General features: G+C 40.6%; 1 long non-coding RNA gene across 1 annotated transcript; it reads right to left on the bottom strand.

The window, feature by feature from the left end:
- Positions 1-461: 461 nt before the first annotated feature.
- On the bottom strand, positions 462-12,613 carry LOC136554128 (uncharacterized). The gene is made up of 4 exons (XR_010783285.1): positions 12,467-12,613; positions 11,767-11,946; positions 11,533-11,679; positions 462-861 (listed from the first exon to the last, which is right to left on the bottom strand). It is a non-coding gene; the product is annotated as an uncharacterized lncRNA (long non-coding RNA).
- Between the last annotated feature and the right edge of the window lie 3,848 nt (positions 12,614-16,461).

The following is a 16,461-nucleotide window of genomic DNA, read 5'->3' as shown; positions in this document are numbered from 1 at the left end:
CTCAAACCACAAAAAGAAAATTTTACTCCCTACTAACTTGTCTATTTATTTTAAAAAACTCTTTCAGCAGAGAAAACATTTCTCTGCAGCAGATATAACAGCTGCCCCAAATCCATGGAGCAATCCCATGGTGTACACTTGTGGTTGTCCTGCCAATTTCCTTTTTAACTAAACCACAAAATGATGGGATGCCAACCACAAGAGAGCAAATTATTCTGATGTTCAGCACTTACGTGTGGAGAATATTAACTGACCCCTTTTTTGATTAATTGGACCTTTTAATGCCATTAGGGAAAGGGTTAGGTTATAGTTTCCTACTGAGTGGGACAGGCAAGTGGCACAAAGGGCTTATAAATCACCCAGCTCACAGGGGCTTCAGCAGCCGTGTGAATTTACAGATGTGGACAAAATAAAAGTTAATTGTGTTGTTAGTCTCATGAACAGAAACACATAGACAAGTGTTACTTTGAAGAAAACAAGCTAATTTTAATTATGGTAAATGCAGTTATTATTGATGACAGCTGGCTGCTGGATTGAAGCATCTCAGGGTGCTCAGTCAGAATTCAGGAAAGCCAACAGGACTTGGCAATGTAGAACAGGAGTCACCAGCACGAAGGTGTCAGACAAGTGTGGCTGTCACCAGGTGATGGGGTGATGTCTAGGACATGGCAGTCCACTCTGAGAAGCCTCTTGCCAAGGAGTGCTGCTTTTATTGCACTTTGAGCAATGAAAAATGAAAGTATTGAGGTTGCTGCCAGGAGAGGACTGAAGACAAGTCAACAGGAACCAAATTCTTGTCCTTTTTAAAGCCACGGGGTTTGCTTCCCTTCTCTCCTCTGGCCTCTAATTTCCAGTCAATTTCTAAGAGAACAAATGAAGATAATATTTAACCTGTAATTTAAGCCATGGCAGAAGAAAAAGTGACCAAAGTAGTGCTGGAGATCTTTTAGCTAACAGAGCAGTTAGCTGCTCTTTTGTTGATTCAGCTTAGAAGAGTGAAAAATGTTTGTATTTATTTTAGGAAAACATCAAAGGAGCATCCTTCCAACCCTGACTATAGCCTCTAGGTATTGTGGTGATTACTGCCATAGCAGCTCTTTTTTGAACTTATTCCTTGGAATAGGGGCCTAGCTTCTTTGGTCTTTCCTCTTGTATCTCACCCTGTCAGAGAGTGGAAAGCAGTTGCATCCCTGAAATTAAAGTCCATACAAAGACTCATTTATTTGCAGGTTTCAGTTCCCAGTGTGGAGCCGGAATGGGATGAAGGGGGATTTAATTGTGTTGTAATATCCCTGCCAGAGGAGCAGTCTAGAAAATTACATAGCATTAAGATATAATCTCCCCTCTGTCTTTTGACCCCCATCTTCTCACTTCACCTGCTCCAGTCCCTCAGAAAGTGGCCAGCCCAGCTGAAGGAGGGTGTTTGCAGGCTCCATCAATCCAAGAATGTGAATTGGATTTACAACCCCTTTGTGGGAACCTACCTTGAGGTGCTCCCTGAATTTGCAGCAAAATTTCACCCTACACATGGCCTCCTCACTAAAGTTCCTCATTCAGTGGCTTAAACTGTTGGTTTCCACCAAAACTAGTGCAAACCCCAACTTGTGGCATAGCATCCTCCAGCTGCAGGTGGGGAGAGTGCTGACACACACCCTGTGAGGTCCTGCACTCTCTCCCTTCACCCACCCTTGTGTCCTAAACCCACAGAGGGACAGCCAAATGCCAGGCACTGAGGGCATGCAGCCCCATCCCACCCTGCACGAAGCAGCAAAGGTCAGGGACAAGGAGATGATCCTCTTGGGGAGAATCTAGGCAAACATTCCATGCAAGGAAGCATGCAGCATTTAACCTCATGGCTGTCTCTATGCAGAGATCAAATTGCCCCATCTCTGGCAGAGCCTAGCACAGGGACAGCCCCAGGCTACAGGGATGATCTGGGCTCAGGAGAGAGGAACTGTGGCCCCAAGAGAGGGGGTGAGAGGTGAAAGCTGCTTGGTTCCTTCTCTTACATGCTGCCCCAATGCACAGGAAAATTAACAGGCACCAGAAAAAGGCATGTGAAAAAAGGAGAAGTGCAAATTACCTTTTCATTTCACAAACGAGGAGGGAGAGGCAGGACAAACTCCTGCTCTGGGTCCAACTCCTTTCATGTATACTTCCTGGGGCAGTACAGTTATGTGCCTGCCTAATAACTCAGTCTAGCTCCAGGTAAGCAGTCATTAGTTTTCTTGGGAAATACTCGAGCAGTAAGATACAAAAAGTGGGAAAAATTTATTCAGTCCTTAGTCCTGAAGTATATATAGAGAGAGATGTATAGATAATGCACATAAAAATACAGATACAGGGGTACACATGCATAGAGAATAATAAAAATAGATAGATCTGGTACTACTTTCTGTAGGGTTGGAATGCAAAGAAAGAAAAAGAGAGGGACATATGAATTTAATAAGCTCAGGCATAATTGCCATGAGTAAATGTTAATGCATAGGGATGAACTTTTATTTTTACTTTATACATATTAATAGGCTGCCTCTTTGTGAAAGAGTGACATCAGACATTGATAAATTTGACAGAAGTGAAAGGAAAAAATGGTTGCACTATTAGGAACATTCCTGAGGTGGTGTTGAACGGTGGCTTTGATATATCAGCCTTCAGTTTCTGAGCACATTCGTATTAACTTGTGTATACATCCAGAATTCAAATGAGCTGCTCCTTTAGATGCTGACTTTTAGCAGCAGTCCCACCAGACAGGCTGGAATCAAACCTACAGTTTCAGAATGTGGAATAGTATAATTTTCTCAGTACAGTTTGTGCCTGCTGACTCTCTCAGAAGATTAGAGAAAGAGGAAGCATATAGCAGGTCGTTAAAGATCCACACAAGGCTGAAGAATGGAAAAAAATCTTCAATGAACATACTGCTCCAAGTACACTCTCCTATGCCAAGAGATCCGTGCAAGGCTGTGTTTATAAAATTGCTGAAAACAGAGAGATGACAAATTCCTTGGAATGTATTCACTTAAAGGCAAGTGAGGGCTAACCACTGATATCTGAATGCCTCAAAAACATCTGAACATTGGTGTATTGCCCAACATGGATGCTCTTTATAACCCTGCAGAAAACCTCTGAGAAAACAGTGCTACACCTGCAAGATATGTATTTGTCTGGAAACATCATACCAGTACAGTAAGTGTCTGAGAATCTTACAGTAAAGCCAGCATACACAGGTGCATCACATGGCTTAGGATTCACAGTGAGCCTAGGAATAAATAAAAAGCTGAATCCACACATCTTTTTTTCATTAGTCCATTGCTTTTAAAAACTAGACATCAGGAGGCTGAAATTTTAAGATGTGAGTTAATACTACTGACACACAATTCTGAACAGCTTCAAACCAAAAGGGAGGTGAAAGAAAAAAAAAACCAAGAAAGAAAAATATTTGGGAAGTGGAAAAGGAGGCAGCCATGGAAAATGAATATATAAAGAGAAGAAAGAGAGATGAGTGAATGTGTGCTAGATTATATTCATTAGTTTACAAGAAAAATTTGGTTTGAAATTTGGGCAATTCCGTGAGATTTCTGTTATAATTTCTGCTTCTAAAAGACAAAAGGAAAAGGAAAATTCTTTTTTAAAAAGTAAAGTATTGAATAACCATTTTCCCTTCCTTTTCCTCATTAGAGTACAAGTACTCTCTTTGGAGACAGGTACAGAAATTAGAAATAAATTTTCACCTTTCTTTTCATCACATAGGAATTAGGTTTTTATCCACTTTTTATCTAGTTTCATACAACAGTTAAAAATATTGGGGTTTTTTGTCTCTTTTAAAAATATCAGTCTCCTTTTGGTAAGCAAATGTAGGACATCATCTATATTTTTACTTTTTTTTCAGGTGTCAACCTTAAGACTGCTGGTAAATTAATTAGCCTGTATAACCAAGATTATGAGCAGCAAACTAATAACAAACATTAGCTCTTCTATGCAAAAAACCCAAGCATTTGAATCTATTCAAGACAAACAGTTTTTATCAAACCTACTGTATATTTGAATCTCTCAATGCCTAGTATCACAGCATGCCTAGTAGTTAAAGATAATTAAAGTAATAATACACCTGTTAACTGTGGAGATACTGTGCCTAGCATCAAACTGCTTAGAATTACTAACACGAACTGGCTGAAGGGTTGAGGATGCAGTTTGCATGCTCCTGCTGGCAAAGAGAAGCCTCACACCCTCATCCTGTTATCAGTGAAATAAGGCAAGAGTCCTTCTATTTCAGAGCAGAGGCCACAGCCTAACAGACCAACCATCTCACTGATCATTTTCTTCTTCATAATCAGGTGGACCAATTTCCCTCTTTTCCATCTGCCAGAAACAAGTGGTTTTTTATTAATATCTCTCTTAAAAGTACTCCAACTGCTTACTTGTGCTCTAAATTGCTGCTAAGTGATTAACTCATCTTTTACCTTCTCTTAAAGAAGCAAGCCTCTTCAAGATGGGATCTGAGTTTTCCCTCAACCCACGTTTTCAGCATCATCAACATCAGCATTTTAAGTAAGCATCACTGTCTGAAGAGCAGATTGCTTCTGCATGACAGAAGTGCTCAAATACTGTGCTCCTATTCAGCAAAAAATATATTCAAAGACCATAGATAAGCAGACATTATTTAAAAGATCCTGTTTCTAGAAAGCAATATGCTTTCTGTAAGGAGAGAGGTGTTTTATTTAACTGGCAATGACCACTCTTACTCTGAACTGGCAATAGCCTGCAACAACAAATACATCCAAGTGTTTTATTCAGCCGTGGATACTCATTTTCCTCCTCCTGCAGATACATTCTTTCTATGCATCCAGTGGCTAGAAGCCAAGAAACTCATTTCGTGCTTGGTAATTCATTGCTAATCAGTGTTAATCTGTTTGGGAAAACAGGTATGGCTCAAGCACAGAGAATCAGATCAGTTTGGCTGCTTTGTTGTGACAGTTCACCACCAAGAGCAGCTCTCTGACCTCTTCCATGGGACCCACATCAAGGTTCACTTACTCATGTAAGTTGTTCCATACCGAGAAGTTTGTCTTTTTGAGACACAGAAATTTAAAATAAAAGCAACAATGAATTCTGGTGCAATGTGCACCAATTTCACTATTCACATCTCTGGGATCAGTAGTCACTACTAATACAAATTTACCACTGCAAAGCTTGTGGGAGCCTGCCTTGGTCCTACTGAGATATACTCAAATGAAAAAAAAAAAAAAAAAGGGGGAGAGCTTTGTAAGGAAAGTGCCAGCTTTGCTTTGATTTTTTGGCACTTGGATTTCTATGGGGCAGATATCCATCAGCCCAACATTTATATGGGCAACGATTAGGAGCAAAATTCGTATTACAGAATCATGGAATTTTTTGAGTTGAAAGGAACACACAAGGATCATCGAGTCCTACTCGTGGCCCTGCACAGCACCATCCCCACGAGTCACACCATGTGCCAAAGAGCACCATCCAAACACCTCTCAAACTCTGTCAGGCTTGGTACAGTGACCACTTCCCTGATGAGCCTGTTCCAGTGCCCAACCGCTCTTCTGGGTGAATAACATTTTTCTAATATCCAACCTAAACGTCCCCTGACACAATTTCTGGCCATTCCCTTGGGTCCTGTCACTGGTGACCACAGAGAAGAGATCAGTGCCTGTCCCTCCTCTTCCCCTCACAAGGAAGTTGTGACAGCAGTGAGGTCTCCCCTCAGTCTCCTCTAGGCTAAACAGACCAAGTGACCCCAGCAGCTCCTCATACAGCTTCAGCTCCAACCTTTCACCATCCTCATGGCCCTCCTTTGGAGGAGGCCATTAAGCTCTCCAATAGCTTAATGTCTTTTATGTGTTGTGCCACCCGAAACTGCCCCCAGCACTCAAGGTGAGGACGCCCCAGTGCAGAGCAGAGCAGGACAATCCCCTCCCTTGCCCAGCTGCTGATGTGCCTGATGCCTCTGAGGACACGCTTGGCCCTCCTGGCTGCTGGGGCACTACTGGCTCATGTTCAACTTGCCAGGACCCCCAGGTCCCTCTCATGGGTCAGCATTCCCCAGTCTGTATGTCCGTCCTGGGGCAGTCCACAAACACAACCCTGAAAATTGCAGCTTCCCCATAAAAACAGCTGTTGACTGGGAAGCAAATGGAAACAAATACCCCAAACTTAGTGAAATGTTACAACACTTGGCTTTGAAACCCTGGGAAGATGCTCAGACAACAAATATTGATTTTACTTCATGCAAAATAATGTTTATGTTACTGCTGCAAGATTCTGTCCCTGATACTTTCCTGTAGGCGTTGAGCCATATGTTTCTGCAATACAGCAAAGGCACAATTAAGCTCCTCTGTGGGACGGCGCCCCGCCAATGCCAGCGCTCTCCCAGGCAGGAGCACTGCAGAGAGGAGCCAAGGCACACATAGGCTGCGGGCACTCCTGCGCCTCACCCTCCATCTGAGGGCTGGATTTTGAGTCGAGACTGCTGAGGCATGTCTCAGCTCAGCTTGACGGATCCGTCGGGTGGTTATTCAAATGCGATGCTGTCCCAGCCTCATCTGGAACGCCTGCATGACAGCATTTCCCACTCACCCAGTTTTTTTTTTTTATTCATTAAAAATAAGACAGCACAAGCCTCTGAGAAACCTGTCTGTAAAATAAAGGTCTGCATTAAAGCCAGGTATGAAAAACTGTCTTCCTGACAAGCAGTTGCTGTTTGGAGGTGCATCTATCTCCCAGGGAATCGGTTATGTGCCAGCAACAGAGAAACAATCCCATACAAACAGCAACATTGGGGGAATCTTAAGGCTAAAATTTAAGCACTAAAAAGACAGAGTGCACCTCAGGAAAAGCTAGATTAGCTACCTTATCACTGCTTGCAAGCATGCATACAATATTACAGCCCTTAATTAAGCAGATATGCTTTCTCTCTGATAGAATGAATCAGATGGTCTTCTAGATTTTCTGTGTTTAGCATATATTAACAATTTGTCTCTTTACTGTGTGTCCATCATTTAATTACCATAAAAGCCCCCTAATCCAATGTTTGCTTGGTCATCTTCATGACATATACCCCTATCTCAAAGGTACTCATTTTAATAATTCTATCAGTACAGATGTACAATGCATTCCACAAGACATTTTTCTCTTTAGAGACAGATGTACTTCTTAGCAATAATTCATTACTTATTACCTCGCAAGCTGTTTTTCAGACAAATAAGCTCACAGTTCCATTACCAGTATCTTTTAATGATGTTTCTGTTTCAGATTTCTTTATCATTGGAGTCTAATCCAAATTTCACTGAACTTTCCCATTAATTTTAGTGAAAGGCTCTGTTCTTCATTTTCCAAGCAGCTCAAAGCACATCTCAGGAAAATCTGTATACTATTTATTCAAAAAGACATTTTAAAATAGAAAGCAAAATATTTCTTTAACATTAAATCGCTTCTCTAATGAGCAAAACCTCCTACAGAGGTTTTTCACTAGTTAGCTGAGAGTATATCCTAGAACACAGTAAGTGAAAGAAACCTGCATGTTGAATGATGAATGGGAGCAGGGTGTTTTCAGAATTACTTCAGAGGGCAGCACAAATGAGTTTCATATGTAGCCTTGCAAAATCATCATGTTGGGCAAATTTGAAAGCTTATTCAATATGGTAATGTTAAGCCTGAGAGCAGATAGATTACTGAGGGTGACAGAAGAATAAGGTGGTCTCTGGATCTCTGGGCTATGCACCAGCTATTCCATGATTCTAAACACAACAGTGAATCTTGGAAGCTTTCATGCTAGGGGACACAGTCTGCAAAGAGACATAACACTGAAAGGCAGAGTCTCTGTAGAGTGACCCTTTCCTTTATTGCACTCTCCTGAGATTCCATCTGGATTACTGCATCCAACTCTGGGGCATCCAAATTAAGAAGGACACCAACCTGTTAGACAGCTTCAGAGGAGGGCTACTACAATGATCAGAGGGCTACAACACTCCTTCTATGTAGTCAGACTGAAAGCCTTGGGGTTGCTCAGCCTGGAAAAAAGAAGGCTTTAAGAAGACCTTGTAGCAGCCTTTCAGTCCACAAAGAGGACTACAAGAAAGCAGCAGAAGGACTAATCACAAGGACATGTAGTGATAGGACAAGGGAAAAATGACTTTACACTAAAAGAGAGCAGGATTAGATTAGATTAGATTAGATTAGATTAGATTAGATTAGATTAGATTAGATTAGATTAGATTAGATTAGAAAGAAATTCTTTAGTGTGAGGGTGGTGAGGAACTGGAACTGGTTGCCCAGAGGAGTTGTGGATGCCCCATCCCTGGAAGTGTTCAAGGCCAGATTGGATGGGGCTTTGGGCAACCTGATCTAGTGGAAGGTGTCCCTACCATGGCACAGGAGTTGATAGTAAACGATCATTAATGTTCCTTACAACTCCAAGCATTCTGTGACTTCCCTGCAATTCTCTGTACTAAACATATTTCTGGTTACTGGAACCCTGAATTTCACAGAGCAAAGGACTTAGGTCTTTGAGGACCTTCTGAAAATCCTACCTTATTTTATAAAGTCCTTGATCTTGTGCATTCTACAACCTCTCCAGTCATGCCCACTTATTTAATTGATTGGTACAAACTACGAGCACATGTGAAAGCCAAATCAAACTGGGATTTCACTATGATAGACATGGTGATCAGAAAATGCCAAAAGGGAATAATCTGTTTAGGCTGAACCGCCAGTTCCATGGTCCTCCTTAGTGGTTAAGAGATTTCAATACTTCTATCATGATTCACTCTTGAAAAGAATTCTAAAAATTTTAAAGGATACTGAGAACATTGCTGTGTAGAGAATTCACCCATATTTTACCTCTTGATTTCCTCCTCTCACTTTTCTCCAAACTTAAAAATTCTGGTGTTTTTTCCTGTTAAGTACATTCTATGGTTTCAATGATTCGGAAAGAGTAAATGAGAAATTTAAAAAATCAAGTAGTTTAAATATTAATTTCATAACTATGTTTTATTAAGTTAGGAATTGAGTACTAGTCCCTCATACTTCATACAAAGAGAAGGGAAGAGTTACTCTAAGGGCACCTTATCATGGGGGACATCTATGCTTTTCAAAATAGTAAACCAGCAAAATACTAATTATCTATAATTTATAATTTTTCTCTATAAGGTGGGACTGCTGATTGACCCCTGGATATTAGAAACTGAGAGGACTTGTTAGAGAACCGATTTTCTTTCCTTGTCACTACAAACTTGTTCCCTATAGTTTCTTCTGTAATGACTTATTCAGCAGTTTACTAAAACATAAAAAAAGGACTTGTCATTCTTTTCTGAACTTTTACAAAAGGATGAAGAGATTTAAGCAAGAGAAAAAAATGAGATCCTGTATTCCTGTCTTATCAATATCAGAAACTCATCCTAATAAGGATTACTCCTACACTGACACCACAGCTCTTCCTGTTTCTATAAAACTATTCACAAGTTGCATATATTTCCATATTTGATCTGCATTAATATTAAAATCCTCCTGAAGTTTCTGGAAAGATTTACATGTTTTATCATCAGATAAATCCTTTATTATCTTGTACCAAAAGTTCATTCTTCTTTAAAATGCAATAAATATTTAATTTGAACAAACAAAGCAAAAGCAATTAAGGAAAAGAGGTGCCCTAAGAAAAAAAGAAATCTGGAGATTGAATTCGCAGCTGAATTTGCTGTCTGTGTAAGAATTTCTAGAGTCAATACCAAATAGAAAAAGAAGCAGCAAACACCAAATCTCATATGTAGGAGTCAGAAGATATACCAGGGTATTATCCTTGAGCATCACATTACCATGCACTGCTATATTGGATGGATGAGTAGCAGAAGAGACAGGATATTGCTGTGGTTGCTGGGGACAGAATGTAAGTGGCAGGTGGAATGACAGGACTGAATAGACAGCAAACCCTCCAGTAACCCTGGCAGGAGGAAGTGGTAAGCAAAACTCAGTATCTTTTGGATTTTTTTTCCCAGGAGTTAGAAGGTGTTGAAAGGTTTTATTTATTTATAGTCAATCCTTTGGAGTTGTAAATCTCACAAGAAGTTGCTCAGGAGACCAGAGACTCCTCAAGAACATCACACCTTGTGTTGCTTCAGCACTTTGCATCCACCTCCCAAGAAGTGTGCAGAGGTTTGCATGGAGGGAGGCATTAACAAGAGAACAGGGGGAAGAGAGGAGGACCCAGAAGCTCTTCTTTCATTTGTGCAAAAATACTACAAGAAAAGAGTGAAATAGATTTAAAGGGAGATAATTATAAAAGTGTTGGGACTTGTATCTGAGGCAAATTTCGTTGTTTTTAAACATAGCCTAGATCTCAAATACAATTTCTATTTCACTCAGAATATACACAGCAAATGCTGCTGGTCTCACTCCTCATCTTCCCAAGCAGTTTACTCCTACAGTAACAAAAAAAAAATAAAATCTTTTTCTTATTTGACTATCTCTCTTTTTGTCCCTGCTGTGCCTTGCAATCCCCATCTCTGTGCCATCTGTCAGTGAGACAGGCAAGGGAAATACAGAACCACTGGTACTTACAACTCTTGAAACTTCTGGATAAATCATTAGAGAACATGCTATAGGGAACAACTTCACAATGACAAGGAAATAAAATCAATTTTATAATAAGTATTCTCAAATTCTTGTTTCCATAGGGTCAATCCTCAGTCATTCCCATAGAAAACTCTACCCAAGAGGGAGGGAAAGAGAAAAATTGTCTGAGGTTTCCCTCTGAGAACATTTACTTCTTCCTTGGAAGTGTGGGAATTTGCTCTCCATGCTCTGTGGAACAATGGTGAGGGGATTAGTCTACAACTCCATTAAATTTTCCCAGAGCCACAGGGGCTGTGCAATTTCTAGCTCTTTTGTAAATGATAGTTTGATCAAAAGGCCTCCTGTTACACTTGAAATATAGGACAGGTGTTACCACTTTAGCTATAGACCCACACAGAGAACCCAGAGACAGAGGAGTGAGGTGGTGCCTTGGGGTCCACAAATACTCTTACTTTATAAACCATATCAAAAAAAAAAAAAACAGGGAATGGAGGCTCTCTATATGAAAAAAATAGGTTTTCTATTGGCATTGTTACTTTAGAGGGGAGTTGAAAGTTTCCTGAATAGGAAACCAGCATCCAAACTAGCACTAAAACATTGGTGCATCATGCAGGACAGCACTGGGCATTAGTACAGACCTTATTCTCATATGAAAAGCCATCAAGCCACTGTGCCTGTGCTTCTAAGATTGCTATGAACAAAACACATAATCTTTAACCTGTCACAAGTCTTTTTTGCTCTCAAAATTTTTTTCATGGGATATTCTTCTCCTGCCATTTCCATTTCAGAGTAAGCTCTTTTCCCTCCTCCCACTCCACCAAAATGTTGATGTGTCCCTGCAGCTGAAAGTAAGGGGTAGTCACTGATGTCATATTTGTGGAAACACTGTGCAGATGACCCACCATGCTGACAACCTGAAGACTGCTTTTTTGATCTGGTACTCACATTTCCTCCTCCTTTGCCACTTCCCAAACATGTCCATGTGTCATTCTCTGTGTGTAACACTGGTTTTCAGGATTTGTTTTCTATGTACTAAGAGTTTTGACTGAGGTTTTGTTTTGAAGAACCCAGGATTAATTTTTCCTTTCATACCTGCAAAGAAGGCAAAGTTCCACATCAGTATCATTCATCAAATCTGTGATTTCATGATGGTAAAATGGTGGATATGAATCTTATTACCACAGTTGTTCCCTTGAGCCTCTGTGGTGGAAAAAAAGGGCATCAAACCATATATGAATAATTGCTGTGGTCTTTGAGGTCCCTCTGTTGTACTCATATAAATGGAGCATCAGCAAAAATTATTATCAGGTCAGGTAATTCTAAGGGTGAGATCCTCAGCAGATGTGAATCACTATCACTCTAATAAAAAAAAAAAAAAAGGTCACCATTAATGCCACTTTGATATTTGGATTTAGGAAGCATTTATCTTACTGTGCTCATCTGAATTTATGAGGAACCTGCACTTAAAAATTAAATTGCATCTGAGAGTCAGTAAAAAGAATCAGCTTTACACGAACAATTAAATGTGACAAAACCATACCAAACAAAATTCAGGGCTCTTGAATTGCTTGGTAATTTATCTTAAAGAACATGCAAAAAAGTGTTTCACTGGCATAAGAAGTTGTCTGGAGATAACATCAAAGCTAACATAATACCACTGCTGTTACTCTTCAAAAAAAAACTTTATCTGCAGTTAAAAGGATAAACAGGGCACATTAGAAAGGTAATCTAAAATCTAAAATTAAATAGTTTGTAGTATCCAGTTAAATTAAATGAGTAGTGGAACAATCTAAGAAAACACAGCATTTCATTTCATGACTATTAGATTGATGGCTATCGGTGCTCGTTATGATTATAAAATCGCACTTCAGATACTCACATCTCCCCAGTTTTCAACTCTTCCAAGAGTTATAGTTCTGTCACTTCTCTATAGTACAAAAATACAGCACAGCCTCTTGCAATTTCCTGAGACACTGCACCTGTAATATATTCATGCTAATTGCTCCAAACTCATGCATACAGATGACAAAAGAAGCTGAACGGCAATTCAACTTTTTCATGCAAAGGAAACATAATTGTTTTATAATATGCTGTAAGTTTTGAACCTGCAGGTTAAGTATTCATTTAATTACTTAGGGAGAGGTTGCACTTCTACTCCTCTCCATGTACAAGAGGCAGACTGCCTTGGTGCCATGCCAGGAGAAGGGTGAAGAGGAGCTCAGATTTTGAGTTTTCCTTCCTGTCTCTCTTCCTCCTGTACCTCTCCCTTTCCCCTTATTACAGATGCAGTATTGCTTCTACTGCTTCTGCTCATCCACTTGCCACTGATATTTTCAGAAACAAGTTATTCAAGCCAAATATGTTGAAAAGCAAATAGAGAAAGAGGAGAAGAAATGTGTTTCCTGTACAGACATGTGGTTTCAACACAGGTATCTGGTTTCAACACAGGTATTACAAATCTCCTACATAAGATCATTTACTAGTTAAGGGATTTTATTTCAGACCCTATCAGCAGTATGGCAGGAAAAAGAATGGTTTTGATACAAAGTCAAAAGTATTTTGGGTTTGTGATAAGAGACCTACTTACCTCTGCAGCAGGAGACCTGGTAAGATGCATCAGTAGCTACCAAGTATCTCCTTTGGCTCAAAACATTGAAGTCTGCGTTTTACAAAATTGAAGAAACATTTGAAAAATTTACATCTAGATTTGTGTGCATGTGTGATCCAGTAGTTGTAATATATTGTCTGCACCACACAGAGTCATTAACTTTGTCTAAATGTACTTACTACATTAAAAAATCATCAAAAGTTATGAACATGGCTTAAATTTTCAGAAGACTTCGAGTAATTCAAAGGACCATTTGTATGGAACCATCAAAGTTTCCATTTGTACACCCTAAGTAGTAAAGAGACTTAACAGAATTAAGCAATGCAACATCTTCCTTACAGTCCTAATCATACCTCTTACAATACTCACACAATTTTTCTGTGGATAGGCACATAAGTATGGAGGCAACAGAAACCTGCTGAGCAGTGTATGGATCACACTAGTAACAGATAAATTTCAGGTAAAAGGAATGGTGCTCATATGTGTCCAGAGAGACAAAGTCTCTGTTTAGAGCCATTAAGCTCCTAAATAATCTCGGCCACTTGTATGATACAAAACACCAGATCCACATTTTTAAAGATGTAATGGTAGCCCAGGACAACTGAGAGCTTTGGGGTTAGACAATCTTGTGAGTGTGGAGAACAGGGTCCAACTGCTCCTTCTGACCAAACCACAGCCTGAGCTTGAGCTCAAACCAGCACCCCAAGACAGAACCCCAACAGTCAGCATTCTCTGGAGTAGGAAAATTCTCTCAGACACCAACACAAGAGGTTCTCCTCCTCATAGAAATATTTTGAGATGCAAAGAACTGAGGTAAGTAAGAGTGTCTTTAATCCCAGCAACTAGGAAATGTATCTAAGATGGATGTTCAACTCCACATCTGATGGGTATCACTGCTCCAGAGCAGGAATCTGAACCTGGCTCTTCTACCTTTCTCTCACAGCTAGATTTACTTTGGGCATGTTGAGACCATGCTGGTAACATCAGGTCCATAGGAAAGACAGTCACATTTTGAAGGCTTCAAGGTTTTAGCCACAGCAGTCCTTGAAGTAGATCTCAATATTTAGGTGAGTTTGGACAGCAAAATCTTGAGCATATGCAAAGCATAACATGCTAAACTAATAGTCAGGAGATAAGTGACAGCTGAGGAGTAATTATTCCAATGGTACATGAGTGCTGGGACAAGGTGATGCCTACATTCAGGAGCAGATTATGGTGACAGAAAAGCTCTGAGCTGACTTTCACAGTACATCCACAGAGTTCAGCACAGCACCATGCAGAGACAGTCACACAGGTCTCAAAGGCAGCCTAGCCTTTTTGGTATGGCAGAACATGCATTATTAAATTCAATCCCTGTTTCTCAGCAGAGCTAATTAGTTCAGGTGCAGCTCAACGCTGCTATAATTATACTCCATCTGCTTCCAGAGCTAGCTAGTTTGGGTGCTGAGAGCTTGGAAATTTCTCTGCAGTACCCCCTCATGGGAGAGGGCATGATACTATTATGTCCTTAGGCGTGAAAAGAGATGGATTGACGCTTTGGTCTCTTTGATGATGCGAGTCTTAGCAGCCTAAATCCTGCCGAGTTAAATCCTCTCAAGGGACAGATTTTTTTAAGATGTTTAAATAGCTAAAGCCCCAGGTATGGCCCCAGTGAGATTTTTGAAAAATGCCTCATAAGCACTAAGTGTTTGTTGGTGGTAAATGACTCTGTAAGGCAGCACAGCAGTGAGAGCCCCGTGTCAGACACCCAGCCGAGGCAGTCTGTCGCAGGCAGCAGCCCACGGTGCCCCAGCTCTCACCAAAACTTTGTTGTGCTCAAGTTGGCTCTGCTGCCTTGAAATCCAGCATATATGTGTTAAGACTCATTTGGCTACACAGAGAATATCAAGCCTGTCTGCTTCTCAAGAAACAGATAGTGACAACTCAGATGAATGCTAATTTAGCACGCAGTATTTGCTCGCTTTAAAATGAAGCCTTGATCCAAAGACTACTGCAGTGAATGGACTATCTCTCCTCCATGTCAATTCATATTGGATCAGGGCTTGAATTTGTGGCATGAAGCAATTAGTATAAAATAGATTAGGCAACAACTTCCTTTATTCAGTTGTACAAGTTTTTTCAAGATGAACTGATTGCTCACATTTGTTTCATACAGGCAGCTAAATCATCAATACCAACAAGACTGGCATTAATCAACAGAATTACCTCCTCACTCTCACAGGCATTTAGCTTCATATCACTTCACAAAGGCTGTCAGGGACTGTCTATAGCTTCAAGTACAATACAGCAGTCCCACAGCATGTTTTTCCAGACACTGGAGTCATCCATATGCATTTGGCCTGCAAGCTTTTCAGCAGCACACTCAAATGAGAACATTTTCAGTGACCACATGAACCCTGCATGTTCTCCCCCCATCTGTTTGGTTTATCCACCCACCACTATGCTGTGATAGCATATATATGTACCTGTAGATCCATATGTGCATACGTGTCCAGGGAGTGTGTTCTGCTTCCATGTGTGCTGTGCAGGTGTGACTGACACCTGCATTTAACAGGATGGCATCTATGTGAGCATCTGTGTCACTGCCATTATTAATTTGACACACCACACTGCTGTCAGTGCCAGCTCTCCCAGTATTTTTCTCTCAGCCTCTGCTTGCTTTCTGCTTTCCAGGGGCACTGGCTAAGGCTGCTGAGACTGTTAGACATTGATTGGAACTCAACCAGTTTCATTTATTTAACCAATATGCAGACATTACTTTGTGAAATTATTTTAGAAAGTGACAAAGGGAGCTGCCCCACATCACCAGCTCTTAGGAGAAGAGCTCTGCATTTCTGCTCTGGTTCAGTTATGGCTGTCTCACTGCCAAGCTACACTCAGAGTGCAGACAGCTTCCTATGCCTTTTCAGACATGAAATAATTACTTGTTATATATATATATATAGAGAGAGAGAGAGAGAGAGAGAGATAGAGATAGATATAGATATAGATAGATATAGATATAGATAGATATATGTATATATATATATATATATTGCTGCCTATCACTTGTGTATATTCAGTCTTGCTGTCCTATCTCTCACACTGCACTGCAGCTTTGGACCATGTGAATGGAATGCTGTGAGAGGTGGCACCCAAAATGCCTGTGTGAGCCCAGCCCTGTGCCCCAGCTCCACAGCCATCCCCACCAGTACCCTGTGCCACCCCACAGCACTGGGCTCGCTTGCTCTGAGGAGCTCTGGCTCTCTTAGGACACTCCATCAATG

This window comes from Molothrus aeneus, chromosome 3 (assembly GCF_037042795.1).
Source record: "Molothrus aeneus isolate 106 chromosome 3, BPBGC_Maene_1.0, whole genome shotgun sequence".
Classification (NCBI taxonomy): Eukaryota; Metazoa; Chordata; class Aves; order Passeriformes; family Icteridae; genus Molothrus; species Molothrus aeneus.
This window is presented reverse-complemented; position numbering and strand designations above follow the sequence as displayed.